The 20,180-nt window shown below is 47.3% G+C and overlaps 2 long non-coding RNA genes and 2 other non-coding genes across 5 annotated transcripts; 2 read left to right on the plus strand and 2 right to left on the minus strand.

Moving 5' to 3' along the window:
* Positions 1-236: 236 nt before the first annotated feature.
* TRNAA-AGC (transfer RNA alanine (anticodon AGC)) lies at positions 237-308 on the minus strand. Its single transcript has one exon. It is a non-coding gene; the product is annotated as a tRNA-Ala (tRNA).
* Positions 309-540: 232 nt separating this feature from the next.
* Positions 541-3,606, plus strand: LOC132017681 (uncharacterized). 2 transcript variants are annotated; one of them, XR_009404368.1, is made up of 4 exons: positions 541-1,050; positions 1,756-1,876; positions 2,533-2,582; positions 2,873-3,606. It is a non-coding gene; the product is annotated as an uncharacterized LOC132017681 (long non-coding RNA). The 2 variants fall into 2 exon arrangements; XR_009404367.1 differs by having other exon boundaries at positions 2,533-3,606.
* Positions 3,607-3,754: 148 nt separating this feature from the next.
* LOC132017680 (uncharacterized) lies at positions 3,755-7,806 on the minus strand. Its single transcript, XR_009404366.1, has 2 exons — positions 7,128-7,806; positions 3,755-4,351 (listed from the first exon to the last, which is right to left on the minus strand). It is a non-coding gene; the product is annotated as an uncharacterized LOC132017680 (long non-coding RNA).
* On the plus strand, positions 7,577-7,649 carry TRNAR-CCG (transfer RNA arginine (anticodon CCG)). Its single transcript has one exon. It is a non-coding gene; the product is annotated as a tRNA-Arg (tRNA).
* Positions 7,807-20,180: the final 12,374 nt, after the last annotated feature.

Here is a 20,180-nt window from a genome sequence, read left to right on the forward strand (position 1 = left end):
GCAGACCTGGCTCGGGGCGAGCAGGTGGTGCCCGCAGACCTGGCAGCCGGGGGGGGGGGGGGCTGCCCGGGCCGGGAACAGAGCCGCGTGCCCTCTCCTCGTTTTCCGTGCGCCTTCGAAGAACTGCAAGGGAAGGAAAGGAGAGAATAAGCGAGCAGCAGACACAACTTAACAAATGATGAGGCGACCGGGGTGGCGCGGGGCAAAAACTGCCGCAAAAACAGTGATCTCAAAAGTGGAGGTGCCGGGGATTGAACCCGGGGCCTCGTGCATGCTAAGCACGCGCTCTACCACTGAGCTACACCCCCTAGCGCTCGGGAAGGGCTCGGGAGCGCCGCTATGGCTCCGCTCGGCCGATGGCGGCCGCGGCAGACGGCGGGTCTCCGCGCTGCGGCCCGTCCTGGGCCTCCGGTCCCAGACCCCGGCGTGCGGCCGGCCGGTGTCCACGACGGTCCCGTCCGGTCCGCAGACCTCACTCCGGTCGCCACCTGCCGGGGACGTGAGGCCCGGGAGGCGGCCTCGGTGCGGGAAAGGGCGGCCGGAGGGCGGAGCAGCCGAAGTGCGGCGGGGCCGGGGCGGCCGCGCGTGGAGCGCCCGCGGGGGACGCACCTGCCGCGGCGAGTCGCGGACGGCGGGAACCCGGTGCCCCGCGCGCGGAGAGCCCCAGGCGAGCGCCCTCTCGCGGCCGGAGCCCGCACCGACGGCCGAGAGCGCGGAAGGGGGCGCCTCCCGCGGAGTCTGGGTCTGCAGAACCCGCCGGCCCGAGCCGCCCGCAGACCCCGGGGGCGGCACCCCCCGCAGGGCGCCGCGGGGCAGCTGCACGAGTCCCCGGGGTCCGCAAGGCAGCCGGGACAGGCTCGAAAAGGCTCTTGACCTCCCGCGTAGCTCACACCTCCAGGTTCGGGTTCTATCCATGTCACCGCCGGCCGGCCCTGCAGGGTCCCCTCGAGTTTGCCGGGGCCTCTTCTGCTACTCACACGCAGCCGGGGCTGAAAACGTCTGAAGAGCAGGGTCGGGGGAGACAGGGAGAGCAGAACTGACGGCCAAACGGTGATTGCTCGACCTTTTGTTAATCAGGCCCGGGGTCTGTCCCGCTGCAGGGAAGGCCGCCGGGCAGGTGGGACCTGCGGGTGCCCCCGTGCAACCAGGCTCCAGGCCGAAACCAGCAGAGGCTGCAGAGACGGAAGGGTGGGACCTTTGGGACCGGACGGGGACGGGAGTAAACAGGATTTAGAGCCCGCTTGACTCGGTGGTTGTCCTGGTCTTTCACCAAGCTAGAGAGCGGGGAGCGGTCCAGCTGCTGCTTAATAATTTGTGGTCAGTGGGATGGGACCCAGAAGAGGAGCATAGTTTGGTTTTGGACAAGAATTTGTAGACACGTCTGGGACAGCTTCTGGAAATGTCTGATAGCCATGGCTCTGGAAGTCCGCAGAGACCTTGGATGTAGGGATTTTGATTTTTGTCTGCGTGCGGAACAGAGCGCCCACGAAAATAGCTGCGACTTGTTGCTCTTGCAGGGCTGAATCATACAGACTTTTCTTTTCAAGATTCTGCTTATTTGAGAGGGAGCGAGAGCAAGCATGAGAGGAGGGAGAAGCAGGCTCCTCACTGAGTAGAGGCCGAGGACCCTGGGATCATGAGCTGAGCCTAGGTCAAGAGTTGGTGGCTTAACCAGCTGAGGCAGCCAGGGGCCCCATAAGAACATTTCTTAACCAGTCCTCTGAGCTCTTTCTCCTCTCCTCTCCTAACGAGCAGGCTAACTTGGAAACCGTGTGTTGAAGATGGTGAGCCACACACTGAAAGGAGTTGGGTCCTCCACCTGCTGACTGAAGGAACACCCCCCCCCCCATTGATCAGAACTCCCATTCTCTACTGTGTGTGTACAAGAAATACATTTCCTTTCTGCTTAGGGGGTTGTTTGGTTTCATGCTGTTAGAAGGATCTAACTAATTCACCTTTAATCTGTAAATCATAGCCCTTGATTCTAGGACCATATTTTAAAATATTGGATAATTTTTTGCTGTTGTTGTTGTCCTCTCTTTTTCTTGTCTTCTGTCTTCTCATTCTCTTCCTTCTCTTGTTTAGAATTCCTGTTGGTTGTTAAACTACCTGGAATCATCTCTGAATTCCTTCACTTCCCATTTCTGTGTCTTTCTGTTGTACTGTACAAGAAATTTCCTCAGCTTCAGAGAGCCAACCCCATATGGAACTTGCTCATGGAAAGCTTCTTGCAAAGGCCCAAGGAGGAACACAGGCGCTCATGATTCCACCCTCCCTGTCCTTCCTCCGGCTCCACGGTGGGCGGGGGGGTGGGGGGGGACGGGACAGGGGAATCCTTAGAAATCCCCTCCAGACAGGTAGATATTCTTATTTCTGACTTGATTTATTTAGACTCTTTCTGCATTTGTGAAAGTATTTAGCAAGTGAAAGGTACTGAGGGAATTTGGATCATTCTGGAATTCTTCTAAATAACTTCTCTATTGTTTCCTTCTTCTTACATAAACACTTGTTTAAATCACTTTCCAAACCCAGGTTGGAGCCACTTCTGCCAGAGGGTGCCACATCTGCAGACCTAGACTTAGGTGAGTTCCACGTCCCTGTGGATGACCTGCTTGGCCAGACCTGCAGAATGTCCAGTCATTCCCCAAACGCCCGGCCAGCTCCAGGCCTTCTCACTCCAAACATGGTTGATGTGGCCCAGCGGATCGGCAATTTTTTTTCTCTTCCTTGTTCTTTGTTCTTTATACTATAAAGCTTCCTGCCTTTTACCCCCATTTTACAGTTCTCTGAAAGAAGAACGTCAGTTTCATGAAGCGTAAAAGGTTGTTTGGATCACCTAAATGGTTTTCTTTTACCATTCTTTAAACACCAGAAGAGCAAGGATCAGCCGCCATCCTGGATTCTGCAAGAGGACTTGGAGCTCCCGCCTGCAGGCTCCCATGATCTTCCCATCACACTTCCTTCCCCAGCCATGGTTCTTTTTCACTCCCTCTTCCCGGGACGCTGTGGAAGCGTGGAAATGCAGTCCCTACTAGAAAAAGCTTCAGAGATGCCTGGGTGGCTCTGCGGGGGTAAGCATCTAACCCGTTTCATCTCAGGTCATGATCTCAGGGCCGTGAGACTGAGCCCCACAAGCCCCAGGTCCAGGGCTCCCCACTCAGGGCAGTTTCTTTGGGATTCTCTCTCCCTCTCCCCTGATCTCTCTCAAAAAAAATAAATCTTAAAAACAAAACAAAACAACCTTCAAGTATTTCCCAAATGTAACAACAGTTTGAAAAATATGATTGGCATTACAATCAGTTGTGAAGCCAAAAAACCCCCCAAACAAAAAACAAAAACAAAAACAAAAAACACCTTTTCTAAACTATACTAAAAAATAATTTAGGGGTGCCTGGGTGGCTCAGTGGGTTGAGCCGCTGCCTTCAGCTCAGGTCATGATCTCAGGGTCCTGGAATCGAGTCCCGCATCGGGCTCTCTGCTCAGCAGGGAGCCTGCTTCCCCCTCTCTCTCTGCCTGCCTCTCTGTCTACTTGTGATCGCTCTCTGTCAAATAAATAAGTAAAATCTTTTTTAAAATCTTTAAAAAATAATTTAACCATGTTAGAAGACTGAATTATCTATTTTCTCTATAGAAAATAATGCTACAAAACTGTTATTATATGAAAGGTAATAGAAAATAATGCAGCTAAATAATGGAGAAGAAACATAGAGGTATATTAGTAAGTTAACTTTTTCTAATGATTGTAGAATTCATGAACTTTTTAAAAATTTATAATTTGTTTCCATTTGTTTTTGTATTCTAAATAAATATTTACTCTCATAGCTAATTTTGTATTCACAGTTTTGTATTTTTTTCTTAAAGATGGTACCCCAATACTATATAAGTTTTGGGTTCCATAAGACATGGATCTCCCCTGCCACTGGATTTTTAAAATCACCCAGGTTTACCCCAATCATTGTGATGTTGCCACAAAACATTATGATTGATATCGACATACAAAGAAGGGCAAGGTCCAGGGCTGGGACAGCCAAGTGCTGAGGTGTTGGGCTTGAACTCTACTGGGGCGGCCCCTGCAAGCTGGAGTCTTGCTCACAACAGCTTTGCTTTCTTGTCCAGCTGCTGCTAAGAGTTATTTGTGGCCAGGATACCTCTAATTGTGTTGGAAAAGACAATATTAGTACCATTAGTAGCATGCGTCTTCCTTGTGCCCAGTACTGCTAGCAAGATACGGACATGCGGCCAATTTGAATCACAGCATTCTGACCTCAGTCTTGACTTTCTTTTCTTGCTAGAGAAGAACATTCTCAAAGTTGAGGCACTCCAGCTTGAAATAACTTCTTATTGGACAATTCTGCAATCAAAAAAAAAAAAAAAGAAAGAAAGAAAGAAAGAGAAGAAAAGAGCTCTGAAATTATTGGTTTTCAGGGAACTTGAGCTGCTCCTAATTATCTCCAACTCATTCCATCAATAGCTCTCCCGTGCCTTATCCGAACAGCTTCAAGTTTTGCATAGAACCGAAAACATATTCAGGATATAGTAACAATTTTCAGAAATCCTCGAGCAGCTGGTTAAACAAAAGCAATGTGGTCACCTAAAATGATGATAGGCTTTGAAATAACCTTATGTACATTTCCAATACCGTTTAAACTGTTTTGCCGTATATTTTTAAAAATTAAGTTTTCCTCATAGGGGAAGGGAAGGAAGAATAAAATAAGATGAAAATAGAGAGGGAGTCAAACCATAAGAGACTCTAAACTCTAGGAAACAAAGTTAGGGCTGCTGGGGGGGGGGCGGAAGGGATGGAGTAACTGGGTGATGGACATTAAGGAGGGCGTCTGTGATGAGCGCTGGGTGTTGTATGCAACTTGTGAACCACTAACCTCACCCCCGAAACCAATAATACACTAAACGTTAACTAAATTGAACTTAAATAAAGAATTTTTAAGATTTTATTTATTTACTTGACCGACAGAGGGCAGAAGCAGGCAGGGTGGCAGGCAGAGGGACAGAGAGAAGCAGGCTTCCCGCTGAGCAAGGAGCCTGATGCAGAACTCGATCCCAGGACCCTGGGATCATGACCTGAGCGGAAGGCTGCTGCTTAACCCACTGAGGCACCCAGGTGCCCCACCAAAGAATTAAAAAAAAAATAATAATTTTCCCAATTCCCTTAAGCTAACTTGTATAAACTTGACTCCAAAACTTTTCCACAGTCGAATGCCAAGGAAACAAAGACTAATCTTATTCCTGTGTCTTGTTACAAAATTGATGAATAAAATGTTTGCATGTTAAAATGAACATCATATTGAACCAATATTTTTCCAGGAACCTGAGAATGATTTATCATCAGGAAAAAAAAAATCCATTATGAAGATGAATTTATAGCCTGAAGGAGAAAAAAACAAAATGATCTCAGTAGGAGTCAAAAGGAATGTGGAAAAATTCGAACTCCAAATTGGTGCAGCTACTATGGAAAACAGTATGGGGAATCCTCAGGCTCTCTGCTTGGCGGGAAGTCTGCTTCTCCCTCTCTCTCTGCCTACCTCTCTGCTGACTTGTGATCTCCCTGTCAAATAAATAATTAAAATCCTTAAAAAAAAAAAAAAGACAGTGCAAATATGTTAATTTCTCATTGTGAGTGGAGGAAGGGAAATTTGTTAATCAGGCCAAGGAGGGGAAGGGGAGAGAGACAGAAGTTAGTTAGGGTCCAAGAGATTTCCAGAGACCATGTGAAGCTTTTTTTCAGTGAGGTTTGTGGCAAGTGGACCCAACCATTACTTGGGTAGCTGAAAACTGAGTGGGGATTCATCTTCTCTGTCCACCCAGCCCTCCCCAGGACTCGGGCACCTTTCCCTCATCAATGCTAGAAAGATCACCTCATGCAAAGAATCCACATAATGTTCTGGAGGACTGAAATAGTTCCACCGCCCAGCATTAGAACCGAGATTTGAAGTTCGGCCACTAGAGCTTACATTTCACTGAAATCATTTTCTCCCGGCCCTATTCCAAACGCAATTGACCGAGGAACCCCACTCCTTGAAGAAATAAATGTTTTCGCGGGACCATGCTTGGTGAACAGGAATAGTAACTCTTTCACCTTTTACCCAACGGATACCCTGCGTACCCTGCGGTTCAGGGCGCTGCCCCCCAAAATAGCAGAATTGGGAGGGTCACTCTGACCCTCCTCCCAAACCCTGAATTCGGTCATAAAACCATCAGGTGAGAGGCCCCTTCCCTATACAGAGAGGAAAGGAGCGTCCTTGCCTGCAGAAAACAAAGGGAAATCAGGAAGGACCCTACAAACAGGCCTTGCTAAGCACGGTCCGTTCCCTACACCTACCTCGTGCTTTTTGACCTCTGCGATGTGTCTCCTCACTCTCCATCGAACCCAGCATAGAAATACTCAGACTGAACCGTTTCCTAGGGTCTTCATTCCCTCTGAAGCCTCCCACCTCACCCAAAACTTACACGAACAAAGCTGGATGCTTTCTTCCTGATACTCTCTTCTGGACGCAGCCAGAGATCCAAAGAGGATCACTCTTTCCTCCCCGACACGACCTTCCTAAAATGAACTGGGATATTTTTGTCCCCGTCCCTGCTGGGCAGCGGCTTCTATAACCCACGCGTCACCACGCCAGGCCCTGCGCTCCTCGGGGACACCCTCCGCGCCGCCGCGCGTCTCTCCCTGGTCGCTGTGCCCGGACCCCGGGCCTCCACAGCCGGCATCCAAAGACGCTGGCTTTGCCTTAACCTCCAGGGAACACACTGCTGGGGAAAACTGGGAGACGCGGGAGACGTCGGCGGGAGAGACCCTCTCCGTGGGAGAGTGGGAGGGGGAGGGGAGAACCTTGCTTTGACTTGGGTTTGCTTCAAAAACTCATTTCCAAGGGACCCAAACCATCGAGTCCACGGCCAGGCGGGGGCTACTGCTTGACTCCCAGGGTTGGGCGATTCCCAGCCGCCACCGCCCCCCTCCCCCGCTCCAAACCCCTGCTGCTCGGTGCACTAACCCGAGACGAGGCAGGGCTCTCCGCCGCGTCGACGGCAGGGACGCTCCTGGTCCCCAAGAGCTCACAGCGCCCTCCAGGCCTCCAGGCCCCGGGACATGTGGCAACGTTAGTCCCGCGTACCTGCGCCACTTCTCCAAGCATCATTCAACGCCTCGGGGGTGCTCCCCTCTGGCAGCCGGCCTCCCCTTCCTGACGCGGAGCTGTGCGTCCTGCGGGCTCCGAGGCTCCGCTGTGCGTCCTGCGGGCTCCGCGGGCCCCGAGGCTCAGTTGTGCGTCCTCGCGGGCTCCGGGCTCGACTGTGCGTCTCTCGGGCTCCGGGATCCACTGTGCGTCCTCGCGGGCTCCGCCGGCTCCGCGGGGTCTGTGGCTCCGCGGTGCGTCCTCGCGGGCTCCGGGCTCGACTGTGCGTCCTGGCGGGCTCCGCAGGCTCCGCGGCTCGGCTGTCGGTGGAGCTAACCTCGGACGAGGAGCCCTGGAGGAGCAGCATGCCCGCGCCGGCCGCGGAAGGACGCCTTCCCACCGCGCCACATCCTCTTGGTGTCCAGCGGAGAGGAGCCGACCCGCCGGCTGGCCGCGTGGCCTAATGGATAAGGCGTCTGATTCCGGATCAGAAGATTGAGGGTTCGAGTCCCTTCGTGGTCGCTGTTTTCCTCCGCGCGAGTAAGGCGGGCACAACACCTCCAGGCCTCTGGGCAACCTTTTCCTTCGCATTTAACAGGCGCGCTCGGGCTGTTCACTGTGCGACACTTGCTTCACCAACGCACAGGGCACAAGTAGCAGGTGTGTCCTCAAGACTCTGACTTTCTAGTAGACCCGACAGAGGACATCAAGGAAACCAACACAACGACTAAAACGCGTCGCAAGTCCCAGGAAGGAGCTAAGCCATGGGGGAGATCAAGAAGAGGGAGGGGTCTTAGGGCAGCGCACGCCTGGCAGAAGGAAAAACTCGTGGACAACCTGGAGACACCTTTTCTTCCCAAAGCTCGTATCACTGAACTTTTCTGAGGCGGGAGGAAGGGGGAAGGGTTCACTTAAAAAAAAAAAAAAAATCAGTGAAAAGGGTAAGGATGGATTGAATTTCTAGGAACAAGATCCCTCACTAGGTCCCTGTGGCTGTGCCTCTGCACATGGTTTGAAATCGGTGCTCTCCAAACTTTCATTGGGTACCATAAACACAACACTAACTCCCAAGCAGTGATCTCAGAGAGAAGCCTAAATAGAGAAGCCACCAGAGGCGCTTACCCTACCCTTAACTGTCCTCCCCAGCAACTACTATTAGTTAGTCATCATGGGTTCAGTCTTACCAAGAGTGCAAATGCCATAAATGGATCTGAACAACAGGGAGGTTCCTCAAAAAATTAAAAATAGTACCATTTTTTAAATGACCCAGTAATTCCACTTCTGGGTATATACCCAGAAGAAATGAAAGCAGTGTCTCAAAGATATATTTGCACACCCATGTTCATAGCAACAGTATTCACAACAGTCAAGAGGGGAAAGAAACCCAGATGTCGTTGGAAGGATAAATGAATAAACCAAATGTGGTACACACAGACAATGGAATCTTACTTTGTCTTAAAAAGGAGGAAATCCTGTCACATGCCACACACGGATAAACCCTGAGCTTGCTATGTGAAGTGAAATAAGCCAGTCACAGAAACACAAGTACTGTATGATTCCTCTTACACAAAGTTTCTAAACTAGTCCAATTTGAAACAAAATAGAATGGTGGTTACCATTCTGTGGGGAAATGGAGAATGGGGACTCTTTTAATGGGTATGTGGTGTCAATTTTGCAAGATAAAGAGTTCTGGTGATCTATTCCACAATATGAATATACGAAACACTACTTACCACACTTAAAAATGATTAAGATGGAAAATTTTATGGGTTTTTAAATCACAACTACAAATACAAATACATTTAAAAAAATCATTTGGTCACAAACATGCGGATTTGTTTCTGAACTCTCGGGGTGTTTTTTTTTAAGTATTTTATTTATTTATTTATTTATTTGACAGAGAGAGAGAGAGAGATCACAAGTAGGCAGAGAGGCAGGCAGAGAGAGAGAGGGGGAAGTAGGCTCACCCACCGGCAAGCAGAGAACCCGACGCGGGGCTCGATTCCAGGACCCTGAGATCATGACCTGAGCCGAAGGCATAGGCTCAACCCACTGAGCCACCCAGGTGCCCCTGAACTCTCGGTTTTTTAATGAAATTTTTAGATTGTAATTCCAGCACAGTTAACGTGCAGTGTTGTAGGGGTTTCCGGCGTACAGTGTGAAGATCCAACCATCCATGCATCACTCATCGCTCTCCGTGATAAGGATACTCTTACTCCCCATTACCTATTTCCCCACGCCTCCCCTCTGGAAACCACTAGTTTGTTCTCTATAGTTAAGAGTCTGTTTCTTGGTTTCTCTTTATCTCCCCTTTGTTCATTTGTTTTGTTTCTTAAATTCCATGTAAGTGAAATCATAATTCCCTTCCTCTGATTGACATATTTTACTTAGCATTATACTCTCTAGAGCCAGTCTTGTTGTTGCAAATGGCAAGATTTCGTTGTTTCTGATGACTGAGTGATATTCCATTGTATATATGTACCACGTCTTCTCCATTCATTCATTGGTCGATCGACATCTGGGCTCTTTCCATAATTTGGTTGTTGTAGATAATGCTGCAACAAACACGGGGTGCATATATACCTTTAAATTAGTGTTTTTGTATTTGGGGGGCAAATACCCAGTAGTGTGATTGCTGGGTGGTAGGGTAGCTCTATTATTAACATCTTGAGGAACCTCCATACTGTTTTCCAGAGTGGCTGCATCAGCTTGCGTTCCCACCAACAGTGCCTGAGGGTTCCTTTCCCTGCACATCCTCGCCAACACTTGTGCTTTCTTGAGCTGTTGATTTAAGCCGTACTAACAGGTGTGAGGTGACATCTCATTGCAGTTTTGATTTTCATTTCCCTGATGATGAGTGATGCGCTCTAAGCCATCTACATGTCTTCTCTGGAGAATGTTCAGGTCTTCTGCCCTTTTTAAATTGGATTACTTGTTCTCTGGTGGATTCCTAGTTCTTTTTTTTTTTTTTCTTAAGATTTTATTTATTTTTTTGACAGAGATCACAAGCAGGCAGAGAGGCAGGCGGAAACAGAGAGAGAGAGGAGGAAGCAGGCTCCCCACTGATCAGAGGGCCCCATCCCCAAGGCCCTGGGATCATGACCTGAGCGGAAGGCAGAGGCTTTAACCCACTGAGCCACCCAGGCTCCCCATGGACTCCCAGTTCTATCCCAATGGTCTGTCCGTCCTTCTGCAGTCCCATCCAGCTTTGGTTGCAGTAGCTCTCACGAAGCTCTGAAATCAGCAAGTGTGACTCTCCGCCTTTGTTCTTGTCTTTCAAGATTGCTTCAGCGATTCATATTGGAATTTAATATGAACTGGACGAATGGCTTTTTCTTCTCTGCAAAAAATAAAAATAAAAAATAAAAAATAAATAAAAGGCTGTTGGACTCTTGATGGGGATTGTATTGATCTGCAGACCACTTTGGGTAGAACTAACACCTTAACAATATCTGTCTTCCTATTTAGGAACATGGGATGTCCTTTCTGGGTCCTCTAATTTCTTTCAGGCATGTTTGATAGATTCCAGTGAACAAGTCCTTTGCCTCCTTGGCTGAATTCATTCCCAGGTATTTTATGCTATTGTAATTGGGATTGCTTTCTTGATTTTCTTTATGGATTGCTGTTCATTGCTGCTAGATAGAAATGGAACTGATTTATGTGATTGTCTTGTGCAATCACGTGCAACTTTGCTGGGTTCATTGTTAGCATTATACAAAGAACCTGTGGGTTCTTTGGGATCATATACCTCTGTGAATAGAGACAGTATTATTATTTCCTTTCCGACTCAGGTATCTTGGATTGATTTTTCTTGTCTCCTTCTCTGGTTGGAACATTCAGTACATTGTGAATAGCATAGTGGCGAGAAAGGCATCCTGTCTCATTCCCGATCTTAGGGAGAAAGCTTTTCTATTCCCTCAACATTAAGAACGATGTTCACTGTAGATTTTTTGTAATTGCCCTTTATCATGCTGAGGATGGCCATGCTGTTTTAAGTGGTGAATCACAGTCTCTTTTTATCTCATGTTCCATGAAAGGGGAATATCCGTAATAAAATGGAATGAAATGGAGTTAAAGTCGGAATACTGTGTCATTTCAACAAATTCTACACCAAATTTATTTATTTATTTTTAGATTTTATTTATTTATTTGACAGACAGAGATCACAAGTAGGCAGAGAGGCAGGCACAGAGAGAGAGAAAGAGAGAGAGAGAAGCAGGCTTCCTGCGGAGCAGAGAGCCCGATGCAGGGCTCAATCCCAGGACCCTGAGATCATGACCTGAGCCAAAGGCAGCAGCCCAAACCACTGAGCCACCCAGGCGCCCCTACACCAAATTTATTTTAAAAATTGAAGGATCCCAGAGGTCTTGCTGAATTCTCCACTGAAGAGTCCTAGCCTAATGATTCAGAGAGAAACAAGTTCAGGTACTTGTCCTGGGACTGTCCCAGGAGCCTTCTGCTGCTGGAGCACACTTACCTCACGTATGCTCTCTTGTCGGTGGAGGTATCAGGTACGTGGGTCGCCTGACCTCTGCACCTACTTTCTATGCCGAATGTTCTGCCCCTTTTAAAAAATGTATCTTCATTTTTAGTGAAGTGGGAGCTAGCCACAATTCAGCTGAATTTTAACTTGGCTTTTTTTAATTTTTATTTTTTAAGATTTTATTTATTTATTTGGCAGACAGAGATCAGAAGTAGGCAGAGAGAGAGAGAGGAGGAAGCAGGCTCTCCCGGGGGGGACAGCCCAATGCGGGGCTCGATCCCAGGACCCTGGGATCATGACCTGAGCCGAAGGCAGAGGCTTTAAGGCGCCCTAACTTGACTTTTAAAATCCTAGACATGCTTTACACTGGGGAATATTGGCTTCATCATGATACGAACTCAATTGTTAGGATGACATTTACCATTCCAAGGAGACCTTAGTCAAACCCGCATTACCTGCTTGATTTAATTTTTAGTTTTTTAAAAATATGGAATGCTTCATATTTTGGTTGGGACTTTGCATGACATCCTTCTGTGGGGCCCAAGCTAACCACTGTTCACTTTAACTCTGGTGTATGTGTGCCCAAGCCAGCACTATTCTGTATTATCTGACTCACATGTTAAAAGCCAAAGGAGTCAGGTGCGGACCTTGTATTACCCTCTGAACTGTTTCATTCGTGCACAACCATGTAGCCTTGCCTGCGCCCATCGGATTCACTTGCAAGCAAGCTGCTCTGTGTAAGACCCAAGGGAAGCAGAACCGATCTGGGAGTTAAACGCTGGGGACAGGGAAGTGATGACCCCCAGAGAGACCTGCTACTGTTTCTGTCACAATCCATGGGTTGTCCTTAAGTGCTGTCCACTTAAATTCTTATTCTGCTAAGAAGTCTGTGCTTCTAAAGGATGAAGAAGAGAGGCATCTGGCTGGTCAGTTGGAAGAGCGTCTTGATCTCAGGGTCGTGGGTTCAAGCCTCACGTTGGGTGTGGAAATTACTAAAAAAAGAAAGAAACTTTAAAAAAGGGAGTGAGGAAGTGAGATTGAGGGAAGACTGAGAGGCTATTGGCAGGGGACACTGGTTCTTAACTGCAAACACCAAAAACACATGATAATGTATTCACAAACCTGTAGGGAAAGGAGAAAAAGGCGGACTGTGCAATGGATTCTCACAAAATTACATTTACTTCGTTTAAGGATTTTTATTCTTTGGACATGTGCTTTTCAGTTTTGATGTTTAAAATGCTTTTCCTGGGTGGCTCAGTGGGTTAAGCCTCTGTCTTCGGCTCAGGTCATCATCACAGGGTCCTTGGATTGAGCCCTGCATTGGGCTCTCTGCTTGGCAGGAAGCCTGCTTCTGCCTCTCTGCCTGCTTGTGATCTGCTTCCCTCTCTCTCTCTGCCTGCCTCTCTGCCTACTTGTGATCTCTGTCGAATAAGTAAAATTAAAAAATAAGTAAATAAAATGTTTTTCCTTTTGTTTTGATACTTTAGCAATTAATGATTAATAATAAAAGTTAAATAAAAGTTAATAAAAATAATAAAAGAATTTCTAGTTTCAGACCAGATGACTTTATATTTATCTAAATGTATCAAATCCAAATTTGAAATAACTGGTTGCAAAAGAGTCTCAGAGTATGAAGAACAAAAGGCATTCAAAACAAAGGCCATTTGGGAGAGAAAGGGAGGGCCCAGCCTTCTGCCTTTTTGGAGATTCTCACCATATAAGCTGATTTCACAGACTGCCCAATATTTGGCTTTCCAATAGCCACACACAGTAAATAATATAAAATATTACATGTAACCGCATTTCACTACTTACACAGCCCTGAGTCTGCAAGTAGGCTGAGATTTCCTGTGGGAAGGTAAATTTTATTTGCAGTTTGTACCGAATGAAATTGTAATGAAGCTCGAAGCATCAGATTTCAAATAAGCAGGTTAGAATAAACTTCCAGGGACCAGAGTAAGTGTCTAAGGGGACAACATCCTCCCAGGGTGCTGGCTCGGTGCAGACAAGCAGAGGGCAAGGAGGGCAGGAGCTGAGAGGAATCCCCACGGACCATCAGAGCTGAACAGGGCTGCTCTGACTTCCGTGCAATCCCAGAAGGCACAGGCTGCAAGGGCAGAAAAGGAGACAGGATGTGAGATAGCGAGCGCGAAATAGACCTCAGGACCCCAGAGTCAGATCTGTTCATTTGAAGGTGAATGAAAGACACAATTTCTTCCTCCAGGAGATGAACCTAGACAGGAAGTAAGCCAAAGAGACAAGTAAATTTAGACAGTAACATCCAAAGGGTGGTTTGGGGGCCACACACAGGAGGTTGTGGAAGAGGCTTGAGGACCAGGGGAGTGTGTGCTTGTGAGACAGACAGAGACTTAAAGCCTCCTTGGCTCTTTACAACATTGAATATAATTCCATAATCTTGAAGCACCAATAGGCTTAGCCTTTGGCCTAAGTAGGTTAGCCCCCACAGCACCACTCTTTAATTCCCTTATCACACTACATGCATTCACATAAAGGAAATGCAATACTTTGGATAAAGACGAGAGCACAGTTCAGTCTTACTTGCAGCTTGAACCTAACTGAATTAACAAACCTTTGTCTAATACCCTGGGTTGAAAATACTCCCTACGCTTTACTTCAATGTTTTCCAAAAGGAATATTACTAGCAGGTTGGATGGAAAAATTCTTTCTTTATACTCCACTGCAATATACTCTCCTCTATACAACTGTCTGTATGACATATGAGAATATGTGCTACTTAATAGGCCATGTTTAGAATTTCTGGACCCCACTCACAAAATATAAGTAACACATCCCATTCACTGCAACAACCAAAAAATATCCCCAAATATGTTTCCAAATGTAGATCACAAGGTAGCGACACTCTGGCTGGAGGACCTGGGAATATCGCACAGATAGTTTCTTTACTGCTCGAATACACCAAGTATTTTGTTGTGATTTGTTCTATAGTTTCCTTTTAATTCAAAGGTGATTCTTTTTTGGAAGAGAGAATCATATTCTTTGGCTGTTTTTTGGGATTTTTGTTTGTTTGTTTTTAAGATTGTATGTATTTATTTGACAGAGAGACAGAGAGGGAACACAAGCAGGGCGAGTGGGAGAGGGAGAAGCAGGCTTCCTGCCTCACACGGAGCCCGATGCGGGCCTTTGATTCATCCTGACCTGAGCGGAAGGCAGATGCTTAACAACTGAGCCACCCAGACGCCCCTCCTTAGGTTCTTGTGTCTGTGTTTCCACAGTAGCAAGTAAAGAAAGGCCATTTCCCAAGCCAGTGGAGAGCACACAGACTGCATCTCCTAGACAGGGGAAACCTTGAGAAGCAGACACCGCTTCATAGTTTTAGACAGAATGGGACGCTTGTACCAACAAGTGCACTGTGCTTAATAAATGTGTTACTTTTTTGTTTGTTTTTAAGAGCGTAACTTAAAAAACGGTCCCCGCAGTCGGGGTTGGACAATGACCCTAATCCCATTTAGGAGGGTTCTACCTTCCTCACATTTTAATCCTAATTATCTTCCTAATACCATGACCTTAGGGGCAGAGTTTCAACATACAAATTTTGGAGGGACCCATTCATTCCATAACAGTGATTTTCACTGATTTTGAGCTATCGCAGAACTCTGAGTTGTAGGAAACTGGTACCAGTGCAAATGATTTTCATCCACAGAAATGCAAGGGAAATTGTGTCCAGTGGAATGCAAATGACCATCGCCCTGCAAATTGACAGTTAAAAAAAAAACCTATTTGTAAATTTACTTCAGCATTCCAGATTGTCTATAAATATGTAACACTTCGATTTTTTAAACATTCTTAAATTTAAATTCAATTAATTAGCATATAGTATATTATTGTTCAGAGGCAGAGGCCTGTGATTCATCATGAATTTTCTTCTGAGCCAGTTGTAACATCTTACTGGTTGTTACATTATTTGACACATACTCATTTTCATTTATATGAGAATCATAAATTTGTAATTTTTAAAAACAGTCTATTAACAACTTGGAAACTAAGAGTATACACACCAATGACAGAAAAAAAATACCAACCTGTGGCTGGCAAATGTAGACCAAAGAACACGGTTTGGATCTGAAACTAAAATGGGCTTTCTTTACTCATTCTTCCCATGTCTATACCTGGAACCCAGTAGACACACTCATCCAGCAGCTCTGTGAAGGCACATGTGTTCTATTAAACCACCAATACAAAGAGCTAAAGAGACCACTAGACCACAGCTGAGTATTACTGCCACCCAAAAATGTGAAGCCAAGAGGGAAAAACTATTACTCTCACGCAGATTTTTCTTCCTATGGGGAGGACAAAGAAGAGGGTGAAGACAGTTAAGTATCTTCCCAATAATTCCAAGAGGCATTTATGAGTGAAACAGAAAGGGGAAAGTTCGTCTCAGTGGGTTGGGCCTCTGCCTTCAGCTCAGGTCATCATCTCAGGGTCCTGGGATTGAGCCCGTATCGGGCTCTCTGCTTGGCAGGGAGCCTGCTTCCTCCTCTCTCTCTCTCTGCCTCTCTGACTACTTGTGATCTGTCAAATAAATAAATAAAATCTTTAAAAAAAAGTTTTGTCAAAATTCTGCAACCATATTTTTTGGTATTTGTTTTAAAACTACAATTAGGGAGCCTGGGTGGCTTGGTTGGTTAAGCAACTGCCTTCAGCTCAGGTCAGGATCCTGGAGTCCTACGATCAAGTCCTGCTTGGCAGGGAGTCTGCGTCTCCCTCTGACCCTCCCTCTTCTCAGGTTCTCTGTCTCTCTCTCTCTCAAATAAATAAATAAATAAATAATCTTCTTAAAAGTTCAAAAATATAAAACAAAAGTTAACCTTTTAAAATCCAATATGCCAGAGATATGAAAAGCCAGAAGCATCTTTATTTTTTTCCTTCCAGGTGAAACGGTTACTATCTCCTCTCCCTCACGTGATCTTCCTGCCTTTTTGTAACTCACCCAGTGAGTCAGAAGTTACAGATTCTTCCAGGGTCTTCAGAAATCCACTTATCGGCTCCTCTGAAAATGATTTTATGAGGACAGTGTTCATACATGAGTAAGATGTAGTATGTGCTGTACGGGTGTTTAATAGTAACAGAAACCTTGTCAGAGTTGGTTTCCCCTTGTCTTTGTTATGCCCCAATAATGGGTCTGTGATTAAAGGAGCAAGACTGATACAAAACAAAGGTCACACAAAGCTTTATTTCACACCAAGCATCAAAAACCTAACCGAACGTTCGGGGACCCACCTCTTACAAGAGAGGGTGACCCTTCTCCGTTTTGCAGTCTACCTTTTCAGGGCAAAGGCCATGCGGTTGGGCCTGGCCAAGCACAGGTGACCAATGAGATTGTAACACACACAGGAAACTCCAGTGATGCTAGCTGACCAATTGAATTACAATTTACCCTAGTAGACATTTGAACCAGCCTATCACCTTGGTTGGGAATGGCACCCAAAAGGCTTCCAAAGGGCAGGGCCCATACTCCTTGGTAATCAGGGAGACAGTAAGCGTTCCCACCCCCTCCACCTCCCCCGCCAACGGATGTCTCCACCTGGCCTGACCCACCCTTGTATCTGGGCTTTGTTACCTGGAGCTGGTTTCCGGGACTTGTTCCTCCCCTGGAGGAAGGGGAGCAGGGACAGTTTAACTTTAGTGAAAGCCTCTTGCTATGAAGGTCCTTACGATCTTATGTTTCATTGCACATCTCGCCTGAGCACAGTTAAGTAGCGCAGGGAGTTAGCCTATTTGGTAGTAGTGAAACCACTTGGTTCCAGCCGTCTCAATTCAGAACTGCGCCCTTCAGATGGGGCAGTTGGATCTCATCCATGACGAATGTCTCCCAAGAATTCTGTTGTTGAATAGAACGGCTGACTCTTCACCCGCACCCTCTCTCCCATTTTGACGATTCCTGTAAAATCCATAATGAGAGTAGGGTCCGGAGTGGTCATGATGCTACCCTTATGGAACCACAGGTAAAGTTGGGGGGGGGGTGGCGTCAGTTGTGCGGTGGCTGCTTACTTACGATGGTCTGGGGAAGGTGAGGAAAAGGGTTTGGAAAGCACTGTCAGGCACTAAGGAGGGCTCACAGGATACCCGGGCCCTGCTAACTCTCAGGTTAAGGTGGTTTTCCCCTGTAGTCCCGCAGTCACTGTAAGACAGTTGGGAGCAGGAATGTTCCATTTCTCCTGTCCCACGTCCTTATCAAGGGGCTGCAGTTCTAAAACAAATTCAGTTTTGTTTATATTTCTTTCTGCCTCGGCCCCCCTCAGTTTTAGGGAGGGGAAGATGTTAGGGCTTCAGGCACTGAGTCAGGGGTCCCTGGAAGTCAGGCTACTGGTAAGAAAGCCCCTTCCTTGTAAATCACTAGGACATCTGCAAGCTGAGGGAGACTCCGGCCTTGCAGGATCGTCTTCTCTGCAAGTCAGCTGTCTGTTCTCCTTTAGGGCCGCCGAGTCCCTAGGATGTCACACTTTCCCCGGCGGGGGCTGCGGGCGCCTGCTGCTCCTGAAATGCCAACAGAGTATTACTCCCACCTTAAAAGACCACCAGAGACGTGAGTCAAAGCCAATCAGCAAGGGTCGTTTATTGCAGGTTCGAACCTGGACCTCTGGCCGCTCTTGCCGATAACGCCAAGAGGTCCAGAGCTGGGTTGATGCAGGGTTTTTATAGACAGATACAAACAAGTTTTGGGTGGGGCTGAGCTGATTGGTTGACAGTTTAAACAGGCATACTTGGCGCCAGCGGATTGGTTCAGGGGCCGTGCGCGAAACAAGCAAAGCAGCCTTACAGAAGCAGAACTGGCCGGTTAGCCCGCACGCGCGAAAAAGCAAGCCTTCGTACAGAAGCGAAACTAGCTGGTTAACAGGATAAGAATGCACTTCTAGCCGGGGGGGTTCTTTTGGTCTTTCATTCCCCCCTTCTCTCAGGTGCCTGAGGAGCCAATCTTGGGTCCTTGGTTGTCACCAGTGAGGTCGTTGTTGTTGCTCAAGTCTAGGGGCTGATACTGCTGTCTTAGGAGCATGATTTGTACTGTCTGAAGGCGTTGATTGACAAAGGCCACCAGACGATTTAAAATACATGGGCCAAAGGTCAGTAACAGGATCAGAATACAAAGGGGTCCTGGGAAGGAGGATATTAAGGTGGTCAGCCAAGCGGATGAATTAAATCATGACCGGAACCAACCTTGCCCAGCTTCACGGTCCCTTTTCCGTTTTGCCAACCCTTCCCGTACCTTAGCCATCGAGTCTTTGACTACTCCTGAGTGATCTGTATAAAAGCAACATTCTTCCTTAAGGGCAGCACATAAGCCACCTTGTTGGAAGAATAGGAGGTCCAATCCCCGTCTATTTTGGAGGACAACTTCTGCTAATGAGCTGACAGACTCCTGAAGTTTAGAAATGGATAATTCTAATTCCTGTATATCTATATCAATGGCTTCTCGTAAGTATTGATAGTGAGGTTGTTGTGAGATTAGGGCTGATGCCCCGGTAGCCACCCCGGCGGTACCTAACCCTAGGCCTAGCATAAGTGCCAGGGTTAGGCTTACGGGTTCTCTTTTAGTTCTACGTAATCCTCCTTCCCAATATGACATTAAATCTTCATAAGGATGATAGATTAAGCGAGGAATCAGGTGGACCATTACACAGTAGTCTGCACTTCGGTTTAATGCTCCTGGGTGGATGCATGGCGTTATCCCACTGGCGCAGGCCCACCAGGCATCTTGGGGAGGTATTACATATTGCTCTGTGTTATTTATAGTAAGGTTCTGACTACATAAGTGCATGTGTTCAGGCGGGATCTTTCCTACGCATGTCCCCCGGCCCCGTACGGCTGCTAAGGTTAGGCGGGGGCTTCGACTTGTCCACCGGCACATGGAGGGTGCGGATGATAGATTGTAAGATCCTGGAGTGGCCAGTCCCTCGTAAAAAGGGGGCGCTATGTCATAACATAGCCAACAGGACTCAGTGGCATTGGGATTAGTATAATTCAGGACTTGAAAGGCATATTGGATCAACTTAAGTAGGTGGTCATTGGGGTTTCTTGATCTAGGTTTTTCAGTACTTATCATAGGCCGTTTGGTGGGGCTTGTGGGGAGTGGGAGGATTACGGTCCGATTGTGGCCCGTCTGTGTTGCCCCGTAAGTGGCAGGGCTCTGAGTGACAACTGTTAGGCGGGGCCTGGTTGGAGGTGGTGGGGCAAGTACGGGGTTGGGCCCTATGGTGGCTTTAGAGGTTTCTATAGAAAGTTTTATAGTGAACGTTAGACCGTCGTCATAACGTTCTTTATAGAATCTGAGGCCCCAGGTATATCCCCTCACCCAGTTAGTTTGTCTTTTTCCCGACTCAGTAAAGGCTATTTTGAGTGGGTGACACCACTGGTCTTTACAGGCTGGGTTCTGTGTCCATTTGGGACTGCTCCTGGCGTGAGAATAATTCGCCGTCACGGTTATGTAGTCCCAGTCTGAGGTGGGTTTCCAATAAGTGTCACCCGTGGTTTCGCAGCCCCAATTGCGACAATAAAAGTGGGCTGCCCCACTACATGAGTGGGTCCATTCCCTG

Source organism: Mustela nigripes, chromosome 5, assembly GCF_022355385.1.
Source record: "Mustela nigripes isolate SB6536 chromosome 5, MUSNIG.SB6536, whole genome shotgun sequence".
In the NCBI taxonomy this organism is placed as follows: domain Eukaryota; kingdom Metazoa; phylum Chordata; class Mammalia; order Carnivora; family Mustelidae; genus Mustela; species Mustela nigripes.